The sequence below is a fragment of the Protopterus annectens genome, chromosome 4.part1, assembly GCF_019279795.1.
Source record: "Protopterus annectens isolate FY-2018-M chromosome 4.part1, PAN1.0, whole genome shotgun sequence".
Taxonomy (NCBI): domain Eukaryota; kingdom Metazoa; phylum Chordata; order Ceratodontiformes; family Protopteridae; genus Protopterus; species Protopterus annectens.
The window spans coordinates 824,322,965-824,345,982 of NC_056734.1; the positions used below are offsets into that span (position 1 = coordinate 824,322,965).

Here is a 23,018-nt window from a genome sequence, read left to right on the forward strand (position 1 = left end):
TTTACGCCAATTTAGTTAAGCTGGATTGGGAGGAATCAAAGTTATTTACAAGTGAATACAACAAACATATTAAGTATTATTCACGATACCTTGAAGATATCTACATCCTATGGGACGGTGGCATGAATTTTTATATTAAATCACTGAGAGTATTTTAAACATTAAATTTACAATTATATTTATTACATTGCAGTATTATTTCTAGTTTATACAAGTCTTGCTTAAGTAACATTTTACCTTTAACATGATGCTTTTCTGACCTTCTTACTATCAGCTAATTGACTGATTAATTGTTAATTGAATTACCAAATGCTGTATATAAGGGATGACAAAGTAACTTATTTTGTACTCTGATGATGCCCCATCCGACCGGGTGAAAGCGCTTAGTATCTTGGATTGTGGAGTTATTTTATCCTTTTTCCGTTTGTGATCTGGTATATGTCCAATAAAGGTTTTGTGAAGAATTCCAGGACTCAAGGTTTGCTGATTTTTAGTTTACGGTGGCATAGGTGCATTAAAACAATTTCTAGATTTTTTGAACTCTAGCAGTGAGTTTTTGAAATTTACTTTTTCATCTAATAAGGAAGGTCTTCCATATCTAGATACCTACATTTCCAAAGGTAACAGCTGTTTTAAATCCAGACTTTATAGGAAAAGCACCTTTTCCAACAGCTATTTGGAATTCTCAAGCAATCATCCTAGGAAATTATTTACCAACATATTTAGAGGCCAAATTATACGTGCTAGTAGAATGACTTCCACATATCCTGAGTTGCTGGAAGAAGTGTCCTTTATTACTTCTCTTTTTAGAGATAGAGGTTACGATATTAATATGATGATTCATTTGTAAAATAACCATTAGAGAATGGGTTAAAAAATATACACCACTATTGGGTCAGAATTATAACAACAGAGGTAATAACAGTGTAAATCAGATTAACAACAACAAAACATCCACTACTGACTTTAGGAGAGCTTGTCTTTTGGAATACGGTCCACATTTTAGCAAAATTAAGAAAATTATGGTTAACAGTTGGAATAATATACAGACAGACCAGGATATAGTCAAAATACTGGGAACTCAGCCAATATTTGTCAACAAAATGGGGCGTAACATCAAGAGTCAATTAAAAAGAGGTGGCATTACTAGAAATTTGACCCATAGAAACACTACTAAGTGCGGTAGTTGCAAGCAATGTTATGCTAGTTTAGAGGAAGGAAGCATTATTTTAGAGAACATTAAGACAAATGTACGATTTATACAAGGCAACTGCAACACAAGATGGGTAATAGACTTAGCTAAATGTATAGCCTGTTCTGGATTCTACATATGAAAAACAGAGAGAAAATTGAATAAACGCATAAACGCACATTTATACAGTATAAAGACCAAGGATGTTAACAACGCCCTATATAGATACATTAAAAAATGCGGAGACAGACATCTTTTTAAATTTGCCATCCTTGACAGTGTTCAAATAGACACTAGAGGGGGAGACTACAAAGGAATATTGTCTAATAAAGAAATTTGGTGACAGTTATATACAGATGCTTCCAATGCACCAGGATTGAACGACTATATCACCATTAAGCCAATTTTACAACTTACATGACTATCAAATAATATTTTTATAACTTTTGAAAACTATGGATTTTAAGTGTCATAAGATTTTAGATAAATTGTTGACATTCGTATACTAGTACATTATTTTTATGATAGGGAGAATGAATTTCTTTGGTCTATGCCATGTATTCAAGTTTTATGGCATTTCACACTATCAAATGTGTTTGTTGTGTTTTATTGTGTATGTTGCTTTAATGTAGCGCTTTTTTGGCGCCAAAGAGGTTATTTAAACAAGTTTATTACATTTTTATGGAGTTCTGATGAAGCTCGCAGTATAGCGAGTGAAAGAGCTTAACTTTTGGATAATAACTTCTTGATTTTATTTATTGGTTCCATTTCTGTTTTTGTTGTGACCGTTCATTGTGGTTGGCATGTCAAGACACAGGGGATCAGCGTTTATTACATTTGGTTCTGTTTGTTGCTTTCCAAACGCTGAAATCTTTTCTTTCCAGTTCTGATCAAAGGTACAAAAATCATCAACAAACGTGGGGTTGCCATGGGTACAAAAGTTGCACCGGCCCTTGCTATTTTAGTCTTACGCTGGTGGGGGTGGGAGATGTAGATTTTGAACACATTGGAAGGTTTTAAGTATGTGGTCTTTATATAGACTTTACATAAGATTATTTTTTTAATTTGGAATAGGTCTAAAGAATTATATTTCTTCCTGGATGACATCAACTTTAATGCTGCATGGTTAGATATTAAGGTTAATTTCTTAGAACTTTGCATTTCAATGGATATTGATATAAAAAGTTCTAGAAAGAGATTTAAGAAAGACACCTACACCAACATTTTTTGCACTTTCATAGTACGCACCCCACATTTATGAAGACCAATTTGGTACATGGACAGATCATATGCCTAAGTAGACTTGTTTCTGATAATGAATTGTTTTGTAGAGAGTCAGCTTGATTTCTATGTTTGTTCAGAGAGGGTATCCATATGCAAAGTTACTGTCTATTAAAGAAGAAATTAAAAAAGCCAGGGTGGATAGATTTTTACCCATTTTGATCAGTGTTATAACAAGAACCAATGGACTGTTCATCTATGAAGTTTGCTTTCCCTGTCCCCATTTGTGTTGGTTCACAAGAAGTCAAAAAAGTATTAGTTAATAACTGGAAGGTTATTCTAGGGAATAGAGTATTGGGGGACCACCCTTCTTTTATTTACAAAAAAGTGGTCAGTACTAAATCTATGTTAGAATTTGGTGAATCATCCCCTAGTGGCACTATAAGTGCAGTGTAGATTTATTGATTCATCACAAACTATTTACTTTGATCACCTCAAGAAGAGACTGTTCACAGTAAGGGTAGGTTTAGCTGTAAAAGTTCTGGAATAGTTTATTTAGGCTCCTGTACAAATTGTAAACATTTTATGTAGGGAAAAGTACTAGAGCTTTATACAAAAGGATTTATGAACAAATCGACTGGCTATAAAGAAAAAGGATTTTAATAATGCTTTGGCAAGCATGCTTACGAATGTAGGGACTTCAGGAAATTTGTCGTTTTTTGTCCTAGATTCTGTGAACCAAGACCTCTATATAGGAGATTTTTTAACACTGCCTTAGAAATTAAAATGGTAAGGGTTTTTAAATGGGATATTAATATTAATATATATTCTTCAATAGACATTTAATATATTCAATCTTATGTAACATTTTTACTTTATAATATACATGTTATTAATGTTGCTTTTTTAAGCAGGGTCTCCAATTCTTTCATTTTTTTAATAATTGATCGGCAATGACTGTTTATTGGATGACTAATGTTTTTAACTTAAATAAGCTGGTGCTGAATTTGTCATCTGTTCTGATGAAGTTTGTGGTATTAAAATGAATGAAAGCGCTTAACATCTATACAGCTGTTCCAGTAGTTATGGGAGTCCTAGCACATTTTTATAAAAGTTAGGCATGTGGGTGCAACCGTCGATTTGGGACAACTGTTTCTATCTGGAGGATTAAACTTCATTCTGAAGATGTACACAGTTTTGTTTGTTCAAAGTTACAGGGGAAGAAGGTGTTGAGATAATGTTTCTTGTTTGACAATTCTCGTTAAATGGGGTAACTATAAAGCATCAGCCTGCCAAGCATTAGTTTGCACATGTAAGAGTGAAGTTGGAAATAAACATTCAAAAAAAAGAAAAATTGTCATCCATATTAGGTGGGAACAATAGATTTTTATCATGGATGGCTACGCTATCTATATTATCTTGGAATATAAATGGCCTTACAGGCTCAGAAAAAGGGAAAAAGTACTGAATTATATTAAGAAATGCACAGTGCAAAAAACAATGCTGCAGGAGACGCATTTGGCAAGAAATTAACTTGTGAATTTGACAAAGAAAGGGATTTCAGGATAGATATTTCATAGAGCAATCAGGAACAAACAAAAAGTGGAGTAATAATGCTGACTGGTAGAGGAGTGCCAACAGTGATAAGGAAAAAAGACAATGATTTATTTGCACTAGAAAGGGGCTATTAGCAAGGGAGAAAGGTTGTGTTGGAGTGTACTTAAGCTTCATACCAGCAGTTTTTGGTTGAATACAGGAACATTCTGGGAGGAATAATCAGCTTTCAGTAGGGATTATTTATAGATGGAGACTGCAACTTTATTAGCAATAGTTAGTATGTATCGGGGGACTTGGAGGAAAAATATAACAAAAGGTAGATTTCTGAAGAAATTTAAAAAAATATTTGGTATGGAAGACGTGAATTCAGTAGTAAGAAATCTGGCAGAAGTTGCACATTATTCCCAAAATGTACAATAACTGGGCTACACTGGGTAGAAATTTTATTTCACAGGAACTTGTGCATTTATTTGAAAGCTTCAACATACATCCAATAACTATTTTAAATTATGCATCAATAAAAAAAATGATAAAATGAAGGGTAATGAAGTGAAAATGAAACACTGTTGTTTTCCCATACAGTAGACTCCCTCTTAGCCAGTCTTGCTGGGACCAGACCTTAGGCCAGACAAAAGAATAACTGGTTAAATCAGAAAAAGCATACAAAACATCTATAGGTTATAAATCAGCTAGAACAGGATTTTTGTTAGTATGCATTTTTTCTAATGAACATGAAGTCTAAAACTCGTCTGTCATTATTTAGCCCAGAGTAGGCAAAGTGTTTTGTTGTCTGTTGCTAGGGTACAGCAGAAATTTGATAGAGAGAGGGCGGATAACACGGAATCTACTGTATCTGTCAAAAGTGAGGAATTAATTAAGGATAGGCAGTGGAAAATGAGCATTACAGGAGATGGGAATTACTTCAGAAGTGATGACCAATGAGTTGGATAAAATTCAACAGAATTTAAAAATAGGGTAGAAACAAGAGAGAGAGATAGTTAAGAAGTAATGGGAATTATTTAAAGGGTCTGATGAAGGTCAAAGTATTACAGAATAAGGAGACTCTAACAGAACAAAAAGAAACAACTGCAGAGTGCTAGAGAGAAACTAAGGGAGTATTTGGATAAAATACATGAGTTTAAAAAGATTGCTGTTAAGCAGCTATATTTCGATATCGATTCTCGGCTGGAGTGCGGGGAGTGCCTTCTGTGTGGAGTTTGCATGCCCTCCCTGCGGTTGGGTGGGCATTCAAAAGACATGCGTAAATGGATGAGCCTTCGCCGAAGGTTAAATGTCGAGCTGGCACCTCGGCGTTCCTGAAAATCTACTGCCAATAATTAGCGGACCGGAGTTCCGTTGTGGCGACCCCCTAACCTGGAAAAGCCGAAAGACAAAACAACAACAACTATACTTTGATAACTCCAGAGAGCAATACATTTTAGCACAACAGCTTAGGCAATAGAAAATAGAAAGTAGAGTTGCTGAATTTTGGGAACTTATAATAAACACAGAGATCCTGTAGAGGTATTGGAGATTTCATAAATTTTTATTAAAATGTGTATGAAAGCAGAGAAATGTGGACATCCCGAAAGAGCAAAAATAAAAATATTTCTGGAAGAATTAAATTATGCTAAGGTTAGAGGTAGATGAGGCTCAACAAGTAATAATTAAGACAAGACCCTACAAGGAATTGATATCAGTGTATAGGCAAAGAGAAAGGGAAGCTGCTGTTAAAAATGGGATCATTAGAAGGGCATTTAAAATACTGCACAATAATTATAAGAATCAGAGAAGGTTACAAAAGATTGGGGAGAGAGACTGGAAAAGCAATCTACAAGGGAGCAATGGAAGGAACAGCGTATGGCTCTTAAGTACGCAACAAAGTCCAGAATGTTTAGGACTTTTACTTGGAAGTGTTTGCATAGGTATTTTTATACCACAAGCAGATTTCAAAAGAATTTTTCCTTGGGTAGATAGCAAATGTTGGAGAGATAACTGGGAACTTGTGTTTTGTGAGAGTATAGTGTACTGGCCGATTTTAAAAATCCCCTAGAGTACTCTGTCAGAAACAGTGGGTGAGATAATAGCTGCAACTAATGAAGTGAGCTGGGACATAATCTGAATTGCCTAGGCACAGCATAGCCTTGTTTAGTATAAATATGTTGGCTGCAAAAAAAAAAAATGCAATTACTAGAAAACAGAACTCAAAAGTCTAAAGTCAATTTACTTGAAGTACTGAATGTGTGTGTGAGAGAGAGAGAAAAGAACTGGAACAGAGATCTTCAGAAAAGAAAAAGAGCAAAGTACACAGAAATACATGGAAATTGTGGGAACAATACATGCAGAACATTCAGGAGCAGGAGGAGAGAGGTTTAATGGAAGGCCGGAAATAAATTATGTAATGTTGGACTGATGACAGTTAAAGACGTGATGCACACTGTTGTTGTTTGTCTTTTGGCTTTTTCCCGGTAAGGGGTCGCCACAGCAGAACTCCAGTCCACTAATGACTGGCAGTAGATTTTTACGAAACGCCGGAGGTGCCAGCTCGACACCCAACCTTCAACAAAGACACGCCCATTTACGCACGCATGTTTTTCTAACGCTACCCAACCGCGGGGAGGACATGCAGACTCCACACAGATGGCACTCCCAAGCCAAGCCGAGAATCGAATGGGAGAACCTCTTGCTGTGAGGTAACAACGCTACCACTGTACCACCGCAGAATGTATGAAATATAAAAATTGTTAATATGGCTTTCTTTTCTGTTAATGTATGTTTACTTGTGTTTTGAGTAGTAATTTAGTAAATGGTGTTAAAAACTATTAGTTGGCTCCCTACAACTCAGAATGACACTACTTAAGAGTAGTATCATTTTTAAAATACTAGGACAAGGTCATTGGCCCTACAGAAGAAAATGTCAGCAATATGAGAAAAAGCCTATACAAAAAGAAACCGTAAAGAAGGCCTCAGTTAGTCAGACTCCCTTTCAAGACAATCACTGGAGAAACAGCCTTCTCCAGTGTTGGTGCTGATAGTTGGAATAAATTACTAGGTGATGTAAGAAACCAACAGAACACCGGCATTCAAAACTATACTAAGGAAACACCTTCAAGAGTAAACAACTTGCACCTGTTTTTGACAGTGGATAAAAATTCCAGTGTCACATCTCATCAAACCATAGCTACAAAATTTAAAACCATCTGTTACCACAGAACTTGCCATATCAAGTATATAATCAAAGTTTTTAACAATGCAAATTGAGCCATTACTCGTGTGCCTGCTTCTGTATTTACAACATTGTAATAAACACTACAACACTGTAACCATTTCTGCTTTGATCACACTCCATAACTTAAGACTGTCCTTCTGCTCTTTGAAGCCAGGTCATGACTGAAAGGGTCAGCATTACTTCACCAATCTGGTTAGCAAATGACAAAAAATAAGTAAATGGCATTACAGATACTGTAATGTTAAAAGTGACACACGTGCAAAGAACTGAGCATATGAATTTAACAAAGAAATGATTTCAGGTTGGACGCTCATCAGTCTATCAAGCACAAAGGAAAGGTGGAGTAATACAGACTGCTATAGGCTCTAATAGTAATAGAATAGAGAGTAAAAAAAAAAGACATTGGTGGGTTTGCGGTAGTAAGCTGTTCTCTCATTAAAACATAACACCACCGGTTGTTTTTCTAGTTACATCCTATGGATGCCGGTAGGGGTCTAATATTGCATACTCATATTTGCATTAATAATTTCAAAACCACACTGCATATGTTAATGAAAGATTTCATCTTAAAGGTTACATGAAGGGCAAGACAGCTAAATTTTTTCTTCTGTCTAGTGGAGGTACACATATATTAATTGTTCATATATGTATATTGTCAAATGTAATATTTTCCATCTCAACAACCTAGGGGCACATACAAAACTGCTTAACAGTAAAGTTTTCAGATGGATACAAATTGCTGCCAACAATATGCATGTAACTTGAGGTTACTGAAATATTGTAAGCTGTCTACAAAATATTGCCATCTTAAGTTACTGTGCTTCCTGTGACTTATAAAATCCAGTTTAAGACCTATAATCCATAGAATATTACCACTAAAAATCTTTAGTACAGACTGTTTTTGAATTCAGAGTAAACCCCATGGTTCTAGAGATGAACACATCTGAAATGGGAGGAGAAAAACTGTCACAAATCTCATGCTCTTCCCACTTTCAGTACTGGAAGTTACGAGCTAAACTCCATAATAGTGGTTTTAGATGGAACAGCTACATGCTGGCCTGCATAATCATTGTACCTTGCCACTGAGAGAATTGTGGGAAAAATAATCAGCTTTGAGCATCATTAAATTACAGGCAGAGCTAGAAGGGGAAATATAACAAAAAAAGTAGATTTCTGAAGAAATGAGAATATTTAGTATGGAAAATGTGAACTCAGAATTCACATATTCCCCCAAGGTACAATAACTGGGCTAGACTGGACAAAATATTTCTCAGGAATGTGTGTACTTAACTGACAGATTTAACACGCATCCATAACTATTTTAGAGCATGCACCAATAAAAGCAAAGAAACATGCAGGGAAATGAAGGAGAAAAAAAGACACTGCTGCTTTACTACTTATCTGTTAAAATGAAAGCAATTTAAAGAATTACCAAGGGAATGATTCAAGAATTATTTAGGGAAGACAGAAATTTCTATTGAACAGATACTGAGTGGGATAAAATGAGAGTTCAAAAAACAGGGAAGAAATAAAAAAGACGTAGTAATAGAAATGAAGAAAATGCCAATATTGTTGGTGGATCTTGATGCAGAGAAACCAATCAATTAAATTTCAGCTCTGAGAAGGGCAATGGCAGCATTTGAAATAATAGGGCTATTAGCAGGGTGTATAGAGTCTAAAGCAAGAATTAAGGTGGAAGGGTCTCTCTCCAACAAGTTGTGTTTAAACAGAGGAACAAGGTATGGTTGTACTCTTTTTCCCAGTTATTTACTTTAATGTCATTGGCAAAGAAAAAACAGGGGAATCACAAACTGAATGACATATTAATGTTTGTGAATATCACTACAAATTTCATTACACTAACATGTTATGTATTCACTAAAACTGCATTATAAATTTATTATAAACACTGACTGATTTAACTAGGTTAGCCTGGAGCTTTTCTCTGCTAAAAAGGGGCACTTGTGTCCCATCGGACTTTCCAGTAAACAACTGTCAATAAAAAAATTGTACTGTAAATCAAGAACGGTTTGCTTTATTGCAAATTAAATTTTGTACTAGAAAGATAAGGAAAAGGACATTTACATTGTGGAACAGTTTCAAGTCTTTTTTTATCTAAAATATCTCCATAAATTTTAGATTCCCCCAAAGATTACAGGGGTAAACTATGTACCCATAAATTAATTGGTTCAGCATTACCAACACTTACTGGGACACAAGATAAAATATTTTGGTTTAGGAATTTAAAAAAGTATTCTTTTACATATGTGAATTAAAGAGAATCTTTTGGCAGCTAAAAATATCTGTGAAAAGACTAAACAAAAGGTAGCTCAGAAACTGGAAACTCTGGATTGGATGGTAAGATATAATCAGTGAAGGTGTGTTTAGTCAGGCATTTTATATATATATTTTATACAAACAGAAAAAATTATTTTGGTGATGAAGAGGACAAGAGTTAAGTGGGGCAAGTTGATACTCCTTGTAGAACAAAGTAGCTTGTATTACCCGATTTGAAGGCATACTTAAGACCTGCACAGTAAAGGCTCGCATATATATATCACAAAAAGAGATGACAATAAAATGGAGGGAGGGTTGGGAAAAGTAGAATGCAGGATTTTGTATGCAGGCCCTTAAGGAAAACCATACAGAATATTACATTCATAAAGCAGCAAAAAGTATTTCAAGAACTAACACAGGAATGGAGAGAGGAGATTTTGCCAATAGGGATGACTGCAATTATGGGTATTACATAACCAAGAGGGGGCTGGAATTTACTGGAATAACTTACAGAACAAAGTGGCAATGGAACCAAGGTATAAGCATCAAATTAGAGAGGGAATGGATAACTAGTAAGGTGAGGCCAAGCACTGCCTCCCAACTTGACTTGCTAAATAAAAGACTAAACTCAAAAACCTTCACCAGATCTGCAATGGAAGTTGCAGTTAAGAAAAGGTTGGTAGGATACGTAAAATATTACGCGATAACTAACAGAGACAGAAAAGACTGGAAAGGCAATTTACAATGGAGGATATCTGTATGGCTCTCACGTATGTAACAAAGCATGGAATGTTTACAATTTGTTTTACTTGGTGTTTGCATAGGTATTTTTATACCTTAAGCAGACTTTAGAGAATTTTCTCCTCAAGCAGGAAGTAAATGCTAGGGGTATGATGGAAATGACAGTGGTAAATGGGAACACGTTTTTGGGAGTGTAAAAAGTTGGCAGATTTTAAAATTTCCCTGTAGTGTACAGTCAGAAATGTTTGGGTGAATATGTGGTTATAACTAAGGTAGTTGGCTAGATATAGTAAGGCTTTACTGAGTTTAACACTGCTGTCAACCAAAAAAAGCAATTACTAGAAAATATAAAGTTACAGTTGGTCGGCTTTTCCCGGTTGGGGGTCGCCACAGCGGAACTCCGGTCCGCTAATGATTTGCAGTAGATTTTTACGTGCCGAGTTGCCAGCCCTGACGCACAACCTTCAACGAAGGTATGCCCATTCACGCATGTCTCCACACAGTAGACGCTCTAGCTGAGAATTGAACAGGACGTCTTACTGTGAGGCGACAACGCTACCGCAGCACCACCACGCAGTTCTATATATGTAATACAAATGCTCAAGTTGCTGATAAACATGAAACCAATGGGAATTCAAACCCACATCTCCAATTCAACTTACCTTTAGCTACTCTACATTCTGTTCTTTTATGCAAATATGTTACACATTACAATTTTATTCTATCAATACCAAAGTTTCACTCATCCTCCGTTCAGATTATTTTGATTTAATATTACAAGCATAACATACCAGAAAACTTTAAAAGTAATGAGCATGTACATTCACCTACTTTTACAAAATGGATCTATAATGAAATATCTTCCATATACAAAAGTTATGAATATCAATATAGAACATAGCAACTGACAAAAAAATCGAGGAATGGGAATCCGTGTTTTTTAAAGGAAAACGACTGAACCTTTGCTGTTAAGGCTCATCTCAGACTCTGAACATATTACATCTGAGGTTGCACAAATTTGAAGCACTACCTGCCCCAAGTCTAACAACTCCAAATACAGTACTACTAGACACCTGCAACAAACCAAAATCTAGTGTACCAAGACTTGGGCAACACATTGTCCAATGCACTTCAAGTTAATGAAGTCTAGTGTACTCTTACTTACGGAATAATGGGGTGGGTGTCAGGGAGCTGTAACATCTGACTGCTACAAAAACAGAACAGCTAAAATGCTATTGGTTGCATCAAAACAGGCGGACTTGGGTCCGTTTAAAGCAAGCAAATGAATGCAACAAGTTTAGGATGTGGCTACGGGCATAGCCGGCCTTAGGCATAGGCCAACTAGGCGGCCGCCTAGGGCGCCGGTCTACCAGGGGCTCTTTTCTAGTAATTATTTGGTGTAGGTAGACCAGGATGGGGGGCACCAGGTAGTCTGGAGGGGGCGCCGGGGTACCCTTTTGCCTAGGGTGCCAAATGAACTAAGGCCACTCCTGGCTACGGGCCAACAGCCACCAAAGGGAAGCAAAGAATTAAATACTTAAAGCCACTGTCAAAGCAGCAGACAAGCCTCAAAATAACTCTTTAGCATGAAATGCAGTTACATTAAATGCTTTCATCAATAGCAATAGACTTCCTCAGAAATTAATTACTCAAAAGATACAGGTGGTTAAATACTTGAGAAAGAAATCATGTTAACCAACCACAATAAAAATACTATTAAAAACAAATCTAATGTTAATTAGCACTATTTAACCCTTTAGTATTTAAATTCCTTTAGCCAACCTATGGTCCTTTAGAAAACATTTATTGCGTCATTTAAACCTGGTGGTTTAACTGCTTCTAATCTTCCTTGCCATTCAGTTTCTTTTTGCTCCACCTGATTTTTATAATTTCCTTCCCTTAAGTCATAAGGAATGTGTTCTACCACTGCAGAGAGAGACTCCTTAGAATTATTGCACCTAATAGCACATTTACATTGGGCATTACATTCATTCTTTGTTTTAATATCATAAAGATGTTCCTTTACCCTGGTGCCCAACATTCTAGTGCTCTTGCCTACATAGTAACTTGGACAGCTTAAACACAAAAGCTATGTATACTATATCCCTTTAGTCTGGCAAGTTTATCTTCCGGGTATTTCTATAGTGTACTGTAAATGTTCTAACATCACATAGGACCCTTTGTATACAAACCTACAAACAGCACAACAATTGCACTTAAGTGCCTTTATTTTTGCTGGTATTTGGAGCCCCAAATTTAGTGTGGTCATGTAACTTCAGTTTAATGTTACTGTTCTTTTTTATAAGCAAAGGGATACTGTTGTCCCAGGATGTCAACTAGCTCTCTAATACCTTCTATAATCTTCCAGTTATTAGATATCATATTTCTGATGTCAGTACTAGCCACAGACACTTACATGGCTCATATCTACCCATACCAGTTTCCTCTGTAGAACTTTTCTTCATCTTTTTGTTGAAACCTTTTAACGAATAGGGGTTCAAATTGCTTAGATCACTTGGAAATGATTTCCTGGGCATTTTTAACATGTCTACTCTATAGCCTCTTTCTTTAAAGAAGGCAGTTAATAAAGTTTATATCTTCTAAATGTCACCATCTTCACTTGTCCACTGATCTCTAGGTATGTTGTTCTTTATAAAGTTAGGATGATTACTTTTATGGTAAAGGTAACTGTTGGAAAAGGTACTCTTACAATGGATTTTACTTATAAATGTATTGTTATTAGTGTCTCAATTTAAATGTACATATAGGAAACAAAGTTTGTATCCTTCACCTCCTAATACAAATTTTAAGAAGTTGGAGCTATTACTAACACTGGCTAAAATGAGATTGGTGTCAGAGTTCTAGTTGATCTTTGCTAATAATAACAAAAAAAAAAAAAAAAAAAATCATTGACAAACCGCCAATGATAAACAATGTTTTTAGCAAAATCCAGTTTATACAAGTTATGATCTAAATGCTTTGAGTTAAATTATAATGCTCACTGTTTTTTGCAACTTAATGCTCATCTATTTTAATAAATTACACCCGCCCGTTATGAAAGTTATGAGGCGACCGTTATGAAAGTTATGAGGCGAGTGCTCTGCTCATTTTAGTAAATTACAGCTCTTGAGTACAAACGTAATTGGTATGGGAGGTTAAAGAGCGGCTGAGCAGAGATGGCACAACTAAATTTGAATAGGTGGATCCATCTGCTTTTTTAAGACCAGTGGGAGGTTGGCATAATGGTTTACTCAAAATTTATCTTCCCACCAACCTACTACTAAGCTGGCAAAGCTGGAGCTTCTGAGGACCCCACAGCTATCCCCCTTAGCCATTTATAGTATCTGTGATTAAACAGAAATAATGTAATTTCTAGTACTACTTCTAAAAGGGAGCAGTATAAATTAACAAGAGAAGTATCTATACTTGTTTAGGTATAATTAATAGTAGTGAGGTAAAGAGACCACATCTAAGGTTTAATATACAATTGCCTTCATATCTAAGCACTAATTGGCACAGTCTGTCCTTTACTTATTTATACAAAAGTTATCTGCAAATACACTTTAGATTTCAATACTGCCAATTACATAACAGCACTATCAAATCATATAAACTTATAGTCCCTTTAAACATGCTTTTCTTTTCAAAGCCAACTATAAAAGATTACTTACAAGGAATGCAACTGGATACTGTTACAACCAAAGCACTGACTACACAAATAGAGACAAATAGAGAATATCAAAAAGAATTATATTCCCCACATATGGAAGTATTGGGGTATGGGATGACTTGCTTCTTCTAGCATTTTCTGAAAAACCCAACATCTCTACATTTCTCAAAATCAAATTTAGTTTTACAATATTACATGCAGCAAAGAAAGTAGGCTCAAATGATTATTAATCCATCCATCATTAGTAAAAGTAAAATTACAAACTTGCTTCTTTCATGGCTTATTAATATAGAACCTAAAACAATTTCTGTCAATCTCAAAGAACAGAAAGTGTGTATTCATATACAATTTGCGCATATAAAGCAATGTATACGTATATAGATTTAACACCTGTGACTATCATGCATTTTTTTACTATTAAGTACAAAAATAGTGCAGTGTTTTGTTTTTGTAACTACTTGCTTTCACAACAAGCGTACTCCATATAATGGAATGTGTACACTTCTCTAGTCTAGAAGATGATCATTGGGTGTGGGCTAGACTATCAATAACATTTATGTTTTGCAAAGTAGAAACAACCCTTTTGGGATTAAAATGGTTTATCACCAAAAGTATCTCCAGAAAAACTCATGACAATATAAATTTGCAAAACAACTCTACTATTGCATACTTTTACAAAAATGACACTTGTCCATACTACCCCTACTGCAACCTACAGTTTTAAAACCATACAACTCAAGAAGTTGCGTTACTGAATAACATAAGCAGAACAAAAAATACACAACAGGAATGCTACCTACCACTCTAGGATCAGCTTCAACTGCTGAACGGTAAAACAATGCAGCCACACAATAATCAACTAGAAATATTACCAGCAACATTTATGTTGGCATGCATTTTGCCCCGGTGTATATAGTTTAAGGCCAACAATATTAACACCATTCAGTTTCTAAAACACGATCAGCCACCGGTATACAGGTTCTTAATGTAAAAATAAGAAATGCAGACAACTCCCAATGGGAGAGTAAACTTGTAAAATATATTGCCAATTCAGACAATTACAATATCTACCAATGCTTAACCAAAATAAAGCAATCATTTATGTCCATTTTCAAAAAAATATATAAATAAATAAACCACTAAGACAAGTCCCATTTTCAGAACTAGTCCAAAGTAAATTCAGTAAAGTCCACAAAGGTACAAACTATTAAGAGGTTAGAAATAGTTAAACATTTTAACTAGGCAAAAGTGCTGATACTTTTCAGACCACATCCAGCTGTTATTAAGCAGATCACAACAATAACTGCACTGCATACAAACTTACAGCAGCAAATTAACCAGTGTGTTTTCAGAGATATGTGAATAATGGTAGTACCCACATAAAGCCTATACAAATACGAGAAGTGTGTGCAACATATTCTGAAATATGACCCCCCCACCCCAGCCAGACTTCGCCTCTTTGACTATCGGTATGTCTTAACAACAGAGCAAATAGGCCTAAGTCCACTTCAGGAAGGTTTGATGATAGACTAGTGACTAGCATGGGAACAAGAGTGGTTACACATGATAAAGCCTTGACTACAACTAAGGTGACCCCAAGTTCGATTAGCAGCTTAGGCACACATGGAAAAGTCAGGAATCCACAGCAGCCATGCTTGCAGCTCAAACAAACCACAGACCTCATGCTTGGAAGGGTTGGGTGCAGCGGTAACTCTTGAGAGAGAGGTCAGTCTAGGGTGTGGGCAGGCCATGCATACTTGTGAGGGTAGTCCTTACCTGCAAGCAAGAAAGAGAGCATTATCAAATCGCAAGGCACTGGCAGTCCATATGCCCACATCAGCACCCACGGGAAGGAAAAGAAAGCTATGCAAATGCCCTCAACTATCAGGATGCCAGCAAGAATACAAGTTCATTGTGCCCACCAGGATGAAGGGGTTCTCTCTACCTCTTGGGAATAAGATGGATTACTGGCATGGTAAATGTCGGCATAGCAGATGCATAAAAAAAGCTAGCAGGAAACAAGTATACATACAATAATCACTACTCTTAAATGTAAACAGATTCTAACAGTACTACTATTGTCTCAATAAACACAGACGGGGAGAGGAGACTCAATCACAGTACTGCAGCCTATATACAGGACACTGACTGGATGGAGGAAGACATTTATTACAAAATGAGCTCTGCTTTGAGCTGGGCACACCAACAGGAAAAACGTAAAAGGGGACATATTGTCTCTGTCACACACAAAATCCTCCAAATACAGCACAACCATCTTCACTGAAATTTAAGCAAGGAAAGAAAAGGTACTGCATTTATTAAGCTGGTAATCCACGGCACCCAAAATGGGCCAATTTAAAATCACTACAGTAAATGCAGACAGCTGTAACTTTAATACGCTCATCAGTAGGGTTACCACCTGTCCCACTTTGCGAGGGACAGTCCCTCTTTGGGCAGTTGTGTCCTGCAAAATATTGTGAGAAAATGGCAAATGTCCTGAGATTTTAGGACAAAAGTATTTTCTATATTGTATGTAATAGTTGCATAAAACAGTTATTCTGTATCTGAAACACCTACATGTTATACGAAACAGAATAAGAAACAAAAATGCTACAAGAATAAACTTTTATTCAGGCAAACAACTGAAGTTCTGTCCTTTGTACTGGCAGTGGGTATGTTTTGCCCTGCAAAATCTGATGTTTGTAGCACAAATGTCCCACTTTGGCCATTTGGAAAGGTGGCAACCCTACTCATCAGACTTAGACCCCACACAGACCTGTTATAAAAGACCTTCATAAGCAGAGCTTGCATTAAAAGCAGCTCATCTCCTTTCCTGTCTTTACACCTAAATATATCTGTAGTATACATATCTATAGCAAGTGATTCAATTTCTACCTCTATCTCTTTATAAATGATGCCCCTTACACTCTCTTTTCTTTCAATTACTTTTAAGAAGTTTTCTCTCTTTTGTCTGCTGAAGTAGTGACTTCTAATGTATATAGTTTGTCTCTAGGCTTTATGTCTTCTGTATGTATTGTAGATTTATGTCTTTGATTGTTGTAATACTGGTATTATTGAAAAAAAATTAATAAAGTGATTTTGGGGAAAAAATTCATCAGACTCAAATGGTTTTGAAGGCTAACAGGCGGACACTGTAAATGAAAACTTTTACAGCATCATATTTAGAATGGAAGTGTAATGTTTCCCCCAAATAAAACATAACTGGAAAAAAATCAGAAGCAAAAGCCACTAGTTATGCTATGAAATTATACAGAAAAGCATAGCATTAAAAAGAGGAACTGAAATGAACAAGCCAGTAGGGTTTGGAGGAAAGGGGGTAGGCTGCAAATATACAAGCAAGGTGCAGGTGACAACCTTCATAAAGAAGCAACACCTATCATTGAATTACCAGCAGACGTTGACTAAGGAATATACCAGTGTTTACCTATGGTACAACACTTCCTACAGAGGAACAGCTAGGGGGTAAGACACTTCAGCAAGGTATGTTCTTAAGGGAGGGAGCACCGCACTAGTATGGACAGGGAAGACTCACTTTTCAACAGCAGCGAAAAAGGACACATAACTACTTCTGTTGAAGGCAACAGAAACAATACATCTTCCACAACCCTTCTTCTCGGGCTGCAGCAGTACGAATTGCAGGCCAGGTGTCCACCTGTCTTGGGACGACACCCTCTACCCGGGGCCCGGAGCCCAACACTTCCACCAGTCACCCCAAGTCCCAGGCTGCGTGGCCTCCCATAGTGCCATGCGATGAAGTGGACAGTGGACCTGTAAAGCCCAGAAGGGTAGCAGGAAAACAAAGACAGTGGCGGAACTGTAACGACACGTGGTTCATACCTGGGTGCTCTGAAGGGGTAACTCCAAGTTCCTGAAGTCGACTCTGCTGTTGCTGATACTCTCCAAATTCAGTAAGATGGCTGTCGTACGTCACTACGCTCTTTGCGTCATCACGCGAAGGAGTAAGCACTGTCACTTTTTGGAAACAGTTGTTCAACTTCTTGGGTTCCTTCCACGTGTTGGCAGGTGGTACAGACAGTGGTTCTGTTTTAAGCAGAAACTTGGAACTGAGGTGAAAGTGAACTTCCTTACCACCACAGCTGATCATCGGTTTGATAATTTTATTTTAATCTATTGCTAATTGAAGAAAAAGTTAGGTAATGTAACATCGTAATCACGCTAAGTATGTTAATATTTGTTCTCTTCCAAATGTATTTTACATGTAGGTGTGCGTGTGAATGGTGGAACAAGATCGTAATTGCGGTATTAATGATACATACGTGATATCTTAACATTTCTCTTCTGCCAGCTTACTGGCTATACACTGTCCTTCATACCTCCCAGCTGTCCGTATATTTTCAAGGCCATCCGTAACATAATTCTCAACTAATCAGGGACAAATTCAGCAGTGGTCAGGGACTCTTAAATCATTAGCACTAAACTTGATACTTTATCAGGGTCAAAGCCCTTCGCAGAATACATTGACAGAATAAGAGAATGTGAATTAATATACATTTTCTGAAGTAAAAGAAGCCCATAACCCTAATTATTGCTATTTATTAAGTGTAATTCACTATATTTTCTGAAAAAGTCACCAATTTTAGGAGGGATTAAGAGGTACAGAGCAAAATCTAAGTCAAAATCATTGACAGTTGAGAGGAACGCTCCCTGATTTTGACTCAAAATTTTCCTGTACCGTCCTGAAATTGTATTTTTATGAGAAAAATTGTCGTTTTTTAGTAAATAAATATAATCACATTTTTGTGTTTTTTTTTTACTTCAGAAAACGTGTTAACTCTCATCCACTTTTCCAATCAACTCTCAATGAATAGTACTAGTATTTAAAAAGTATTCCTAATCCTTATCCAACAAAAGTAATTTCTACTTTTCCCTAATTCTGGAGGTCCATGGTTGAAACTGTGACCCTCCCTCATGTTTGACTTCATACCTGTGAACTTGTTAGCTCAAGTCATAGAAGGCTCATAACAAATCAAAGCAGAGAGCTAAAAATAGGATCATAGGAGGTTACTAGGCTAATGACCCTAGGGACCTAACAAACCTACCCAAGGTTTACCCTTATATGCATGATCAGCACCTGTCACCCTTGTCCAAGAGGGACATAGGTGGAACCCCTGAGGTGAATTTACGGTTACCCATCCAATCATCCAGATTGCGATTGAAGAGGGCCAATGAGGTTCTCTGCTTGACACAAAGTGGGAGTTTGTTCCAAAGGTGTGGTAACCTCTGGGAGACAACTCTGTCCCTCTAGCAGGTTCTGTTAATGTGGGTAAAACGGCAACTGAATGGCTTAAAGTCCACTTAATCCACCACAACAGATGATATGATAAACCAAAACAAGATTTAACGTTAAATTCTAGCATAATTTAAATTCTGATTTTAGGACAATAGGTCATTAAAGCTGCTGACCTTTTCCCCTAAGATCAACTTCATCCTGATTTATGGATGTGTGCAGTTATTTATTAATTTTAGCATTTGATTGGATGGGTAAGTGGTCGTTTGGTCCTTTTCAGCCATGAACTGTCCATATATGTACAAAACAGACTACAGTTAGAACAATACATAATCTTGGAATATTACATACATGTGATATGATATGTACAATTGTTACAGAATGCAGGCAATCTCATAGTAATGGTATGCAGTGTGCTGTTTAAGTTATTAAAACAGGACATACTGAGCTGTGTATGTACATATGAGTGTTTCAGGTGTAGGAGTTAACTTGGTTCTATTAAGAGTGTAATGATGAATAAGGAAGGTTCCATCAAATACACTGAATTGATCGAATAGATGGGATTTTAAGGAACTTCATATCTTATTTTTTTCTGATTTCACTGGGAAGAGAGTTCAAAGAGTAGGCACTTATGGAATTCTCTTTCAGTGCAGGTAAGGATGACAGAAAGTTTTTGCAGGATCAAGTCAAAAGCAGAATTTCATTATTGGGAAAGGAGTTTGATATTAATTTTGTTTTTTGCTCCCTATAGGACTTCACCTGAAGGCTCTTCTGCCTTGCCCATTTATTTCAGGAGGACAGGAGCCAGGTGTTCCTGGGCTAGACGAGAGCTCTATGGTACATTAATTTCTCCCCATGAATCTCGCTTAGCCTTTTGTTCCCATCAAGAATCGTGTAGTCGTGGAGCATATTATTTTGGATCTTATAAACAAGGACATAGGCAATCTCCAAGCACTTGACCCAATCCAGTTTGGTTTTGTCAAGGGCAGATTTTGCCTGTTGAACCTGCTTGACTTCTTAGAGACTGTCACCAAGGCCCTGGATGAGGGAAAGTCAGTGCATACAGCTTTTCAAGGCCTTTGACACAATCCCCCACTTGGGCATCATCGAAAAGCTAACACAACTTGGGGTAAATCCCTATCTCATCAGGTGGGTGGCCAACTGGCTTACCAACATGTCCCTCAAAGTCAAAATAGGCACCTCCACCTCCAATAGCAGACCTGTCACTTGTGGAGTTCCCCAGGGTTCTGTCCTGGGACCCTTACTGGTTGGCATCTATTTCTCAGAGGTCCAGGCAAAGACAAAAGGCCTGCGGCTGACCAAGTTTGCAGATGACTGTAAGTTGGGTTCTGTCATTGACTCCCCATATGATGTTAACATAATGCAAGAGGGTCTCACAGCAACTAATGACTGGTGCCAAAGTCATGGTCTCAAGCTAAATGCAAAAAATGTATCCTCATACCATTTGGCAAAAACAATCCGTACTGATTGCCACATCAATGGCAACTCCCTAAGCACACAACCTATGGTGAGAGATGTGGGCACTCAGGTTGATAACAACCTCACATTCGACCATCATGTAGTGGCAGTGGTCGGAAAAGCCTTTTACTTGGTTCATCTTATAAGTAAAGGGATTGCATCCAGAAAAAAAGGAGGTTATTACCTCTCTATACTCCTCCTTCATTAGACCAATAGTTGAGTATAATGCCCTGTTTGAGATGTACCTCTCCAAACATCTGCATCAACTGGAAAGGCCACTAAAATTCCTCAAAAGAAAATCCATGGCCTCCAACACCTGTCCTATGCAGACCGGCTCAAATCACTATCACTGTACTGAATATCGTTCAGATTGCTCAGGGGTGATCTGTGTCTCGCTTACAAGGCAGTCTCAGACCCTGCCCTACTAAAGATGTTTCATATCTGTAAGTCTAACTCATCATGCACTGCCCACTCAAAAGGCCTGAGTCTAATATGTGACATCAACAAAACCTGCTGGAGAGACAGTTTTGTCTCCCAGAGGCTGTCCTGTCTCAGGAATAGACTTCCCATACACATCAAACAGAGCACCTCACTGACCCTCTTCAAGCACAACCTTGATGAGTGTATGGGAAACTACAAATTTGTCCCAGGTATTCCACCTGTGTCCCTCACTGACAGGAGCGACAGGTGCTGACTGAGGTTTCTTTTTGGGGATAAATTCTTGGCTAGGCTTGTAAGGGACCCAGAGCCATTAGCCTAGTAACCTCCTATGATCCTGTAGTAGGGATGAGGCCGGCCTACCTGTGCTGTAAGCCATAACCACCCACCTCTCCCAAGGGTGGGTAAGCTAGCAGCAGCCAGTCGCATCCATCCTCCCTCCCCAGGTGCTACAGTTGCCTAAGTTGTAAGTCAAATTTGGCTCACCTGCATCTTAGTCAGGATCTTATCTCTCTACATCAAGGAACTGGCTTAAGGTGTTTGAGATTTTTACTAGTAAAGCAAAAAAACAGGGCAAAATTAAAAAAAAAGTTTTTACAGAGCAGTAGAGAAACAAAAAAACTGTTCATAGGTCAGTTGGAAAAATGTTGATAGAATTAGTAAAGTCACAGTTGTGCATCATATTGTCTGAAATCAAAATGATTTAGATTTTTTTTTTACACGGGAACATCTTGATTCTAGGAAGAGAATGTAGATAAGAGAATGTTTTGAGTTGCTATCTGTAATGTAGTTATCATGAAGGTTAAAGTTGTGTTAGGGATCTAGTTTGATACTTAAGTATTCATAACATTCAGTTTAAATGACAGGAGTGCCAATTTGTGCAGTGATGGAATTACTGAAAACTCTTTGAGGGGTTACAAAAGGCAAGAGCTTACTTGTGCTATTCACCACTCAGTTTGAGTGGAACAGACACAGATTTTACAGAAATGTATTTATTTATTTGATTTGTTTGCCAGGGTATAGTGCTGATCCACAGGGGAAACTTTCAGACCTCACTTGGGTGTAAAAGCACAATACATTTAAAAAGAGTAGCTACTGGAGAATGTTTACAACATTTTAAAATACTGATATGTAATATAGTTACAGAGATTACTTTTGCTTAATAATGAAACATAATATGTTTATAGAGAGTCATATACAGAGCAGTTTTGCAGTCTATTGAAATTATGAGGGAGTACAATCATAAGAATGTAAAAACATGGAGTGGCTCAAGCCAAAATGCCATCAGAAATAAAAATATGCATTATAAATATAAAACTAAAATAAAAAAAACTATAAACTGGTGCAAAGTAAAGTGTATTGAACTAATAACTTTAATTATAACCCAGATGCTTTGTTTTCAAGCAAAATTTTAGGCATTGCATGAAAAAGTCTCTCTTTGTAACAAATTGTATCAAGAATGGGAAATATTTAACAAAGTAGAAAATATACAGCTGTTGGATGCTTATAAAGAAAATATTTTATATGTGTACGTTGTCAAGAAAGTAGGTTCCATTCTGAGTAAGACAAGCACAGTAATAGTTTATTCATGGACTTTTCATGTAACAAGAAGTTCATGAGCATAACAGATTGATGTAGAGATGATGATTGTCTTTTCTTGAGTAAAACAATGAGTACAGTAGAGTGCAGTACAATGGTAAGCTTTAATTCCTCATCATTGACAGACTTAAAAGTAATGGTATGTAAAATAATCTGTATTATTTACATTATTTAAAAAGTGAACTTCATTAGTAGTCGTCCTTAGATTTGAGTACTACATGATGTATATAAAATGCATATTGTGTGCAAAATATATCTATCAACTGTTAGAAGATTTAAGTAGTGTAACAAACAATTGTTAGTATTTAGAGATTTGTTAAACTGCATCAGCATTTTCAGAAGACTT

The 23,018-nt window shown here is 36.8% G+C and overlaps 1 protein-coding gene across 9 annotated transcripts in view; it reads right to left on the reverse strand.

Annotated features, from left to right (window-relative positions):
* The window catches only part of GIGYF2 (GRB10 interacting GYF protein 2), a 2,932,407-nt gene extending 2,914,511 nt beyond the window's left edge, over positions 1–17,896 (reverse strand). For 5 of the 9 annotated variants that reach the window (XM_044070589.1, XM_044070593.1, XM_044070590.1 and 2 more), the window contains exon 1: positions 17,746–17,895. The gene's annotated coding sequence lies outside the window, so the exon portion shown is untranslated. Of the gene's footprint in view, positions 1–17,745 lie in introns of all 9 variants that reach the window. The other 4 variants (XM_044070588.1, XM_044070594.1, XM_044070595.1 and 1 more) reach the window with 4 other exon arrangements.
* Between the last annotated feature and the right edge of the window lie 5,122 nt (positions 17,897–23,018).